Genomic DNA, 10,780 nt, shown 5'->3' with positions numbered 1-10,780 from the left:
TCTCTCAGGCTTTCACAGAGAGCACATTGGCCAAGCAATGGCCGTGTCTCATCCACATGGCTGACACTGACAAAGCGTCTACAATCTGAGGTACAGGATATCAGGATAAATCCTGAGGGGATTTCACTGACCTTATCAGACCCAAAAGCTACAACTCTTGTTTCATAGGTCCTGCTTTACCTTGGTCGTATCTATCCAGCAGAAAAGTATAAAAACAAAATATAAGAAGTAAAGTCATGCTGTTATGTTGTGCTATAGGGGACTCAGGTCAACAATTTCTGACATTGCCAGTGAAGCGGAAGACCCAATACTATTATGGACTACTGGACTCTTTTAGAATATTTTGCTGAGTTTACACGTCTATAATATTTAAATGATGGAACTTAACAAAAGAGGGGTATACAGATGAATGTCCATTTTGTATCTGTGTATTCAAAGTGGTTAGGATAGATGTATAGTTACATTCTCTTAATGAATAGAGGGATTTTTTTAATGGTGTTTGTAAATAGGATATCATGTCCTCATCTTGTACAGCAATTAACCACTAGGAAGAATATATGCAATGTGGTAATTATTGAAATTGCCCTACCAATTTGCTTTGAAATTGTCTCATTGCTATTTGTTTCTCAATAAAATTATGGAAAAAATAATACATTGCGTATTGTTGTCTTCATAGTAGTTATTCAGAGGATAAGATTTACACATGATATCTTGTCTAAGCACTGTTGGTACAAACATTTCTTCTCATTGAATTAGGAGGAAGTAGCTGTATATCTCTCCTACCTTGTATATACATATATATATTTTTTCACTTCAAAATGGTCCTTTATTATGTCCCCCTTTTTTTTGTTTTGCTTTGTCAGAGATGGGTGTTCCATTGCTGTTAGTGAAACTGCATTTGGAGAAGTCTTTCAAGGATCTTTTCATACTTGATGCCAGTTCAAATACTGTAGGTACTTGCATTCAGCAAAATAACCCAATATAGTCCACTAGTAAAAACAGTGGTTAGATGCCATGAAGCAGGTGGCAATGCCTTGACCGTAGGTGTGTTGTCAGGCCAGAGGGCCTCTTCCATCCTTGTTAAGGGCAGTGCTAACTTTCTCTCCTCTCATACAACACTCACTGTAGTTTTTGATCATCCACCCCCTACAGAAATACAACTTGAGGGATTCATGAGATGGAACTGTCTGTTCTGGTGGTGAGCACATAAATCTCTTTGTAATCAAATTGCATTGAATTAAATGCACACATGTATTTTATGTAAAACATGAAATTTGGGTAAGTGGGTGAATTGTATCCATGCCAATTTCTTGGTTGTGATATTGTACTAAAGTTATGCAAGGTGTTATCACTGGGGAAAGCTGGTATACAAGATCTCTCTGTATTATCTTTTTACAATTGACTATGAGTTACAATTATCTCAAAATTAAAAGCTTCTTTAATATTGAAAAAAAATAAATGTTTACCATTAAAAAAATTGTGAGAACAAAACTTTCAGGGAAAATAGAATTTTGGGATTTTCCTGTCTCAGCTTCCCTAACTGTGGGAATTATGGGTATGTAATATTACACCCACTTGAACAATAATTAATAAGCAAAATTAAACCATGACTAGCCATGTGGAAAAATAACAAATGGATATGCAAAACAGTATAATCTTCAACATTTAAAAAAAGGGGGCTATAAATCAATAATATAAGTATTCCTTTTTCAATATGAAAATGGAGTATGACCTGGGCAGGGAGATATAAGCCTGTAATTCCAATTTCAGGAAGCTGTGGCAGGAAGATCATAGGGAAATGCAGGCCAGCCTGGGCTCTGTAGTGAGTTCAAGGCTAGCCTGAACAACACAGTAGACATTCTCTCAAGATACAAAATAATGAAATAAATAATCACTTTTTTAAAAAATTGAAATGAAGGATGGAAGACAGTATTCAAATAAGAAGAAAATAAACTGAGGGTAGTGGATCAGATCTGTAATCTCAGCACTCTAAGAGCCTGAGGCAGGTAAAATACAAGTTTGAACCCAGCCTAGGCAATTTAAATATTTGGTGAGATCTTGTCTGAATATTAAAAAAATTAAGAATCTGGAGATGTAACTCAGGATGAGGGCTTTAAATTCAATTCCAAGTTTAGGGGGAAAAAGAGAGAGAAAGAAAGATGGACCAGCAAAATTATATAAAAATATTTAAGGCTGGCAAGATAGCTCAGAGGTGGGCCAGGGAGATAGCTCAGTAGAATAAGCACTTGCCTGGTGATCACAGGCTCCTGAGTTCAATCCCTGGATAGCTCAAAGGACTAAGTACCTGCTTAGGCAAGGGCAGGGACTGAAGTTCGATCCCTGGTACCCTATGCTGTGCAGGCCTCATTCCAGGGTGCCCTAAGCTAGTCCCCAAGACCAGGTGTGGTGGTGCATGCCTGTAATCCCAGCACTGGGGAGGCTGAAAACAGGATGATCACTACTAGTCCAAGCTGTGCAGTAAGACCATGTACCAAATACATTAAAATAAAATGAAATATAAATTTTAAAAATTAAAAAATAAAACATTTAATCACAGAAATTGTATATATTCAAATAAACCACCATGATCATATTTTACCAATTAAACTGAGAGACAGTGATAACTGCTATGGAGTATAATAGGATAATCACTTTGCTGGCTTCTTCTTGAGAGCAAATTGATATTTCAGTCAGAAAATTAATCTGTTGATAGTTATTAAGAGATTTCAAAAATGCATGTACTGTGATTCAATAATTCTCTTTCAAAAGCTACCTTAAGAAAATAATTAAGTGTATAGAAAATCAGTATATGACAAGGCTTGGTGAGCAGTTGTACTTACAAGAGAGAGGAGATGGAAAAACATTTCCTAAGGTCAAGGGATGGCCATGAATCCTCAATAAGCCACCATTAACTTGGCTTGTTTTTATGTTTTATACACACATTTTTAATCCTACAGTGCTTTCAATTCATGTTATTTTTAGTGGACACAAAACACATAGGCATTATGATACTAATTTCACTGAAGAACTTTGTGTGTGGTGTGTGCAACTGGGTGTGTATGGACAAAAAAGATTAGTAATATATGAAAATAACATTGACCTTCTCCTGGGGAAAGTGTAGTTTCTTTTTCCTAATTTATGTATTTGGTACAGGGTCTCACTACACAGCTCGAACTCATAGTGATCCTCCTGTTTTCCATCTCCACAGCTCTTTGGTTATGGGTGTATGCCGCCAAGCCCAGGCTCAGTTACTGGCTCATTGTGCTCTGAAGGTGTGGCCGGTGTGGCATGCTGGAAAAGGGATCAATCTCTTGTCTTTGCACTTGCCAAACCAGGTGCTTCATCTGTTGAACTATCTCACTGGCCCTAGTAGTTTCTTTTTAGTTGTTCTTTTGTACTCTCTTAAAAATTGCTTGTTTTAGAAACACAGCTTCTAGCATAAAGAAAATGCAATGAATAATATACAGATCAATCATGTTATTTAATGAAGCCCATTCTGCAAAAGAGAAGCACCATGCAGACAATTACAAGAAGCCTTGAAGCCATCTCATGGCCGCTTGGAGATGGTGTTATGATGTCATAATAATCGTGCCCTTCTTGTGTGCCTACCTGACCCTTTTTTGTGCAGCAACCACTACTAATGGTCTGCTTTTAAGGACATGCCATGCCCAGTGTCCATTCCCTACCCTGCCACTGTTCTCAGCTTCCACAGTACCCTGACAAGGGTCCTGGACTGACAGCCAGGCGACTGTTCTCATCTCAGCTCTACAGTGACTTCTGGGTGACTTCACCCAAATGAGTTAACCCAGAGGTCCCACCAGGACCAATGTAGGGCTCCATCCCTCATCTGTCATGATTGTTGGCTGCCTTTTCCTAAAAATCACAATGGGAAAGAGGCTGGAAGGGAGCTGCCCTCCCAGACTGTGTGCATGATTTGCTATGTCAGCCCACTTCTTCTCAACTATGCTCTGGACTGCATTCCCAGCCGGGGATTCACAGTGCTGAGGCTCACTCTTTAGGTCCTCATAAAGGAACATGGTACATGTGTATGGTACTGGGGACTGAACTGGAGAGCAGAATCACTGAGCTATGTCCTCAACATCCTTTTGCTCTGCTTTGCTTTGCTTTATATTTTGAGATAGAGTCTGGCTAGCTTGCTCTGGTAGGGCTAGAAACTGTGACTCTTCAGTCTCCACCTCCCTGAGTGCTGAGATTGTGGGATGAGCCATTGTGTGTGACTAGTAACTGAAGTCTGAAAGCTGAAGGAGTGCAGGGGCCTAGCAGCAAGCTACCTTTCTGAGATGAACCTTGATTCCAGGAGCAGGTCCATCTTTTCTTCTACATGCTCGCATAAATTTACTCTGAGCTCATGCTTTCCAGATGTTCTCTGTGGAGCATGTTCATTCCAGACCCCACTGCTCCATCCCTAGGTTGTAGATTTCCTGTATCATTCTCTGGACTGTCTTCTTGTCACCTCAGTTGGTTTTAGGAGGCCCCACACACAGGAGATGGGGGCTTCCACTGGGAGTTTCCAAGTCCATTCTTGATTTAGGCCATAGCAAACAAATTTCAGGATGCATCAGTGGGAGGCAAAGATTGGTTTATTAATCAGAATTAAAAATTAAGGGAGAAAAGGAAACAAACAAAAAAGTCTCAGCTTGGGTAACTGTAGCTCCCTCCCTCTGATGCAGTGATTCAGACTGATCCACTTACAAAAGCACAAGGACCAAGTTTCAAAGCCTAACTGGGATGGGCCAGGGTGAGTGGTCCATTATCTCAATACTGATTTGCATAGCTATGGAGGAGTCCTGGAGAATTCCTTACCACTGAGGGGCAATTACATTCCCAGCCTTGATTGTCCTTGGGCAGGGGTGATTCTCCTGGCTTTTGGGGATGTGATCTTATCATGGGTGTTCTGCCAGGCTTCTCTTTCCCTGGACTCTGTGGTGATTACAGGTTGGGAGACTTGTTGGCATCACTTCAGGGGACTGTCTGGAGCTGGATGTTGTAAAAGCAGGCAATTGAATGCTCCTGCGATGCTGAAAAGTAGTGTCTCTTATCTGGGTGTCCTCCATTTTGAAGGGGGATGAGACAGACTAGGTAAATTTAAGGGTAATAAACTTTGCAATGCAGATATTGCCTGAGAGATTAGCGTGCCTACATGCAGGGCTGAGCAGGGATCCCAAAGTTCTAACGTAAATAAAAAAGAGAAAATATAGATCTTCCTGTCTCCCATCTGCTTATCTTTATTTCTTTTGTCCTAACTCACTCCTAACAGCCACCATATCCCCACCAGTGTGTCTCCTTATTGCACAGGAGGGTCAGGTTTGAAATGCAGTTAAAGTCTCAAACTACAAATCTCTGCTACTAAATGCTAACAGTTTCTTACTCTGTGTGCTACGGGGAGTGGGTGGTAGGATGCTAAGAGGTCCCGCCCTATTTATGTAATACGTCTTATGATTGCCTAAGGATTAAACAGTATTGGAGATACATTATCTCTTCTGTTTAAAAGTCAAATATTTCTAGTGATCACATGCCACCAGGGCTTCCTCCATTGACATTCTCCTGAAGTGTCTCTGGTTTGGGATAACAGGCTGTATTAAGCTCCTGGTGCCACAAGATAAATAGTTTCCTAGGCCTAGTGGCCTGGCCCTGTCATAAATCAGTTGGAAAGTGTGCATGTGGGTCATACCCCTCCCTTTGGGATACATAATGTAATGTTAATGTGGCATGGTAGCTGTTAGCAGAAATATGGTGGAGAAGCCATAAAAATGATTTATACCATATTACCAAGCAGCTAATAATTACCAAGTAGCTAATATTTGAATGGAGACAGTGAGAGGGAAGGTTGTAAGGGCAGAATAAAAATAAGATAAATGGGAGATGCAATGTAAATATGCATGAAATACAGCAACCGTGGAATGGTGAGCCTGACCTTGGACTTCCATTCACAAAAGAAGTCATTGGTGACCATAGTTGTGGGCAATCAGAATTTCCTGAGCCACACAGTGACATAGGAGAAAGTACCCGAAAGACTTCCCAAAGCTCTTAGTGAGTATGCAGGCATCACCTTTCCTTTCTGTGCAAGAGTCTGTGCTTTGAATGACAGTAGAAGAATAGTCTGCCAGTGGGGAAGGACTAAAGGTTAACTGTTATCCTCCCGTGGCTTGGATGACAGTGACAAAGTTGTTTTACCCAGAGAAGTCCATGACTGTGGGCCCTGTTGCTCACTGGAGGGAAAAATCTGTGGGAATCCTAGATTGCTTATACTGTTTACTTCACGAAAACTCATTTATTCATGCAATATGCATTTCATTTTGCCTTATGTAGAAGGGTGATGAAGTCCTACTAAATCTAGCTCTCTGCAGGTTTGCATGTACACACACACACACACACACACACACACACACACACACACACCTGTTCTTCTCTCCTCTACTCTAAACATTTTCCTTTTCCAGTTCCTTTTACGTCGCCACTGGGTGTCACATACAGAAGACACCATCCTGAACAAACAGAAGAAAATCTCAACTTTAGAAGATTAGACACCTCAAGCTTGAATCACAAGGTCTAGGATATCTCAATTTCCAAAAGAAGAATAAAGTGTGGTTTACAGGTAAGTTGCAGTTAAACCTTTAGCACCTTTTCATGAAGGAAAGTGAGCAATGTCAGACCACCCTAGTCAACTCTACTCTTCACCACAGTCAAGGAAATAAAGAAACATCAATGTTATGTGTCTTAGAAGAGGCAATAAAAATTATCAGCTGTATTACATTTTTACATTTAGATATGAGCATGACGAAAAGGGAAGGAGGTAGAAAGCCCTCTGCTACATAGTAATGCAAAGTTCATGAAAGGGACATTTGTGATACAGGATGTCCACTGAGGTAGCTCCTTCTTTCAGTGGAGCACCATTTTTATGCTAAAAGATCAACACAGTATCTATTCAGGCTTGGGTGTATGTGGAAGACACATTTGCAGAAATGAACCCATTAGTTCAAGGAAAAAACACTGTCTCATCACTTTGCTGTTACCAAATACAACCCACTTAAAGGAGTGAGGTGAAAGGTTTATTTGGCTCCGAGCTTTTGGAGAGTTTTATTTGAAAGTTGGCTGGACAGAAGCAGCAAAGGAAAGGACTTGGCAGTAGAAATCCACTCATCCTGTGGCAGCCAGAAGGAGAGTGACAATTAGGAGAGAGAGACAGGTCACAACCCAGGGACCACCTGAAATCAGACTGCACTTTCTGGCAGCATGTTCAGCTATGAAGCCATCTGTTGGGATCTTCTCTCAGTGTGACCTGTTTGTTGTACCCAGGGAGAAGACAGCAGCAGGAATGAAGAAATGATGGTCAAGAAGACAAGAGCTGGGTTAGGTGATAGCTCATCTGCCTAGTTGGTGAAAGGAACCCCCACTCCTGCCTCCCAGCAACAATATGGATGTTTATTACACCTTTGCAAAGTTAGTACCATGTGACACAAGGTTGCCTAGTGAATAATAGCTGACATTAACCAGTCAGGATTCTTATCTCAGGACTGAGGTAGCTTGTCTGCTTTAGGCACTGAAGCCTAAATCCACTTTCACACATTTGACCAATTTTTGAGCTTCCATGGCTGCGAATGGTCTTGGCTTTCCACGGCTTCCATAGACCCATGGAGCAAAGTAGCACCCCATGTTCCAGTCACCTTGCAAACACATGCAGCTTTGTGGGGACATTTTAGATCTAAGACATGGCAACAACTGATAGAATTTGAATTGTCAAGCAAACAGTAAGGTTCTGGAACTGTGAATCTGGCATAAGGAATAGGCAGTTTCTCAGTACTAAAAGGGTTTTAATGTTTTGGTGACATTAACAAATCTGATTTTTTATGCTAAAGTGAAATGTATCAGCATTGACAGTGAACTTATATTTCCTAAATGTCTGTGATGATAATTAATCACAAGTGGTTAAGTATCCGTTTAAATATCATATCAGGCCAGCAAGATAGCTCTGCCAACTAAAGCGCCTGCTTAGGCAAGCTCAGGCAGGTGCAGGGAATGTGCTTCGATCCTTGGTACCATGGTGACAGCCCCACCCTCAGGGTGGGCTAAGCCAGCCACAGAGTCCAGGAATAGTGGCTTACACCCATAATACCAGCACTGGGGAGGCTGAAAATAAGAGGATCACTATGAGTCCAGGCTGTGTAGTGAGATCTTGTAACAACCAAATACATTAAATAAATGAATAAATAAATAATCAGGTCAACAGATTTTTATATAACAGGAAATAAAACGCATGTTGATATAATTTCTGGCCCCACATTCCTTGCAGATTTGGCAACTAACCTTTAAAAACTATCACTGAGCAAGTTTTGGTATAACATCAAAGAACACCCACAATTATCAGAAAAAAACCTATTTTAATACTTTCTAAATGTGATGTTGGATTTTCTTCATATATTTAAACCAAACCAAGATCCACAAGAGATGAAATGCCAAACCATATGAGTTTATAGCTGTTTTCTATTAAGAGGTTTGCAAAAAAAAATGTAAAACAATGCCACTCTTCTTATAATTCTTTTTGCTTCATAAAATTTATTTTCCATAAAATATTATTTTGTTATCATATAATGGATTTTTCATTGCTACATTAGATGAACTGATAAATGTATTTTTAAATGTCTTAATTTAAATTTCTAAATCAATACATGTGATGGATAGTGTCTACATAAATTAAAAAAATCTTTGGAATCTTATAATTTTGAAAATGGTGTGCTGAGATAAAATTTTTTTAAATTATTGGGCTGGATGAATAAAACATGAAACAAGAACCACGATTTGCTATCCTTTTTAATTCAGACATGAGAGAAATGTTTAGGGGAACCAAATTTTATTTGACACAATTTAATGAATAATAAATAAAGATAATATACATTCACTGAGCATTTATTTTGTACCAGCTCTTAGCTACCAATTTTGTTTATATTGCTGGTGGATGGCCCTTATGACATTAGTGAGAATCTGCTATTCTTATGACATCAGTGAGAATCTGCTATTCTATATGCAATAGACCAAAAATAGACCTATGGCTTAGGAGCACAAAGAACTGAGCAACCTCACAGCTGCCCTTGGATGCAGCCAGACTGGACAACAACAAGCCAGCTTGAGCACAATGACTTTGCTATGGACCAGCAAGTTGTCTGGTCAGCAATCTTTCATGGCAGGAACCTCTTTCCAGCACGGTGCTAAGAGCTTGCAATCCCCCCTTGCATTTATCCTCCCTAACGAACAAGACACTTGTTTCTCATCACCTTTTACAGATCAGAAGACAAGAGCAGTGAGAAGTAAAGTGATTTGGACATGACTATGACAGCAAATATAGGCCTGGCTACTTAGTGAATTCTGTTATGCAACCTTGGGGAGGGGGAAGGCCTGTTATGCAACCTTGGGGAGGGGGAAGGCCGTGGAGATCATCATGCTGCTCAGGCTGCTGCATACTAATTGTCACCTGCGGAGGATTCTCCTGGGGTTCCATCTCTTAGCCTCTCTCTGTCTATGCTGCCCTTAGTCTCACCTTTAAAGATCACATTCTTAGGTTTCATACAGCTCTGTGGATGCATTTTATTTTTTTTAAAGCAGTTATATCCATATATTTAATTTTTCTAAGTGTTATTATAATATATATTCAGAATACTTTTTCTTGAGACAGACTCTTGCTATGTAGTGCAGATTGGCCTTGAACTCAGCTTGTAGCTCGGGCTGGCTCAGAAGTCTTGGTGATCTTTCTGCATCAGTGAATCCAGTGCTCAGGTTGAGGTGAGCACCACCATGGCAGGCTTCATAATTTTGTTTTAAACCCTGCATCCATTATTACCTGTGTATGAGTCAATAGTATATAACTTTTGATTGCTGTAGATTGTAATATCCTGTATACCTGCTATTTATTCTTGTATTTTTTTTTAATTTCTACAAAGTACTGCTACCACCAAGTAATAACCCAAATCAGAATTTTGTATAGAATTTTGTATAGACCACATTTTCTTGTTGGGTTAGTTGGTTGTTTGATTTTCTCTCTCTCTCTCTCTCTCTCTCTCTCTCTCTCTCTCTCTCTCTCTCTCTTTCATTCTCTTTCTTTTTTTGATGTATTTAGTACAGAGTCTACAGGGTCTCACTACACAGATTGGACTCAATCTTTTTCTTTTGTACTAGGAATTGAACTAGGTCCTTCAGAATTTCAGAATGACCTATATTGCCATCCTTTGTGAAAAAAGTAACAAATCCACTAAGTTGCCCAGACTGAGCTGAATTCTTGATCTTCCTGCATCAGCCTGCCAGGATGCTGGATTATAGACATGTAATACCATACACAGTGTGAGCCAAAGTATTTTGAATACTATTCTCAGGAAGCAATTTCTGAATCAAGGATAAAATATTATCAGTTGTATCAAAAGACACTAGAGAGATTTTCAGAATACATATAAAATGTGAACTCTGCAGGGTAGAACATAAAAATGAACATTTTCCCCATTTCTAATGACACTTAGATTTTTGTCAACAGAAAAATTGTTTTCTGTAATTATTATTTTAATTTGGATTTTCATGTTATTCAGAAATCAAGGCTATCTTCATCCACTTGTCAACCATTTTGGTTCTTCAATTGCACCATCAATATTTAAATTATATCCACTTCTCTGTGGAGTTTTCATAATTTTTCTTTTGGCTTTTGTATTAAATATCATCTCATAATATATTGTCCAGTAGTTTCCTTGGTCAAAAATTTCTTCCTTCAAGAATGATCCTA

At 39.5% G+C, this 10,780-nt stretch overlaps 1 non-coding gene across 1 annotated transcript; it reads right to left on the bottom strand.

The window, feature by feature from the left end:
• Positions 1-993: 993 nt before the first annotated feature.
• Positions 994-1,119, bottom strand: LOC111816406. The gene has a single exon (XR_002820809.1). It is a non-coding gene; the product is annotated as a U6atac minor spliceosomal RNA (small nuclear RNA).
• Positions 1,120-10,780: the final 9,661 nt, after the last annotated feature.

The sequence above is a fragment of the Octodon degus genome, unplaced genomic scaffold (assembly GCF_000260255.1).
Source record: "Octodon degus isolate 3935 unplaced genomic scaffold, OctDeg1.0 scaffold00031, whole genome shotgun sequence".
In the NCBI taxonomy this organism is placed as follows: Eukaryota; Metazoa; Chordata; class Mammalia; order Rodentia; family Octodontidae; genus Octodon; species Octodon degus.
The sequence above is the reverse complement of the archived record's forward strand: the minus strand, read 5'-3'. Positions and strand labels throughout refer to the sequence as shown.